The sequence below is a fragment of the Meleagris gallopavo genome, chromosome 8 (assembly GCF_000146605.3).
Source record: "Meleagris gallopavo isolate NT-WF06-2002-E0010 breed Aviagen turkey brand Nicholas breeding stock chromosome 8, Turkey_5.1, whole genome shotgun sequence".
Classification (NCBI taxonomy): Eukaryota; Metazoa; Chordata; class Aves; order Galliformes; family Phasianidae; genus Meleagris; species Meleagris gallopavo.
The window spans coordinates 6916875-6918230 of NC_015018.2; positions in this window are offsets into that span (position 1 = coordinate 6916875).

Sequence of the window (1356 nt, forward strand, 5' to 3'; positions counted from 1 at the left end):
GCCCTGTCGACACTCATAACTTGGAAACATTTGGATTGTGTAACTCACAGGTCCTGGCACCCAGAAGACAGACAAGTCCAGCTGGCGCCGATCGGGGGGAAGCAGCGGCTTTCTCCGGACTCCCAGTTGGTTTGATACGGACCATCTTCACTTTCCATCTGCAATAAAAATAGGGTTTTGATGACTAAATTTCTGAACCAGGAAGAAAAGCAGCAGTGTGCTTTCAGCCTCCCCTCAGCCCAGCCATTGTGCTACAAGCTACAAATGGACATCACACTGTTTTGAAGATCTATATTCACGTTGTGTTCTGTTGTTGTTGGATCCAGCTGCTCTATTTCCCACCATGAGAAGTACCAGGGGATGTTGTGAGCAGCACTCTGCCTGCAGGTCCCTGGCTGGGATCCATGGAGGCTGAGAGCAGCGGGAGGAGTAACTGCTGTGGCTGAGCACAGGGAGCTTCAGTGAGAGTGCCTCCTGGTGTGCACCTACTGGTTGGTAGAAGCGCAACCACAGGGATGTGGAAATCACACTCACAGCGCAATGTGAGAAATTGTTAATGACGCAGTGAGCCAAAATGTCAACCTCTGTACATGTGACTGCATCTTGCAACAAGATCCATCTACCTGACATCGGCCCAGCCCCTGATAACTTCTAACACAGCCTGCCAACCTGGCATTAGCTCTGAGCTGAGTAACCGCCACTGGAGTCAGCTACCACTGTCCTACTGCTTTCTGGCAGTGAACAGCAGCGCACTTTTGCCACCAGAATCCATATCGTAGAATCACAGAACCATTCAGGTTGGAAAAGAACTCTGAGATCACCCGATCCTATCTGGCCCCACAGCCAGTGCCATGCTGTCTGAAGACACTCCTGCTACACCACTGCATGGTTTTGGGCCTAGACCGATTGCAAAGCAATACAAACCCAATGTTTAACTCTGACTGAATGCTGCTGGTAGGCCATCCCAAGACCACCGTGCGTAAAATAATGTGGTTATACCTCGGAGCTTAGGGCTCTGTAACACATCCTCATGCGGAGCACTTTGTCTTTCCAAGCCTCAGAACCAGAAAACCACGAGGGTGGAAGTTACTGCGGTGCAGAGATCTGTTGGCCACACAGGACAGCTGCCTCCAACGCATGCTGACAAACAAACGTTGTTGTGAACAAAACAAAGTTTGTTTCTTTTCGCTGCACATTCGATCAGCGTTGAGGGGAATCGTAGGTTGATTTTTCTCTTTTTTTTGGGGGGGGAAGGACGGGGACTGTTATTTAGCGCTTATTTTCCAGAACTAAGAGCCCTACGAGTCCATTGCTCTCCAGCACATCAGCCGGAGCTGCACGGCCGCCGCCGGACCT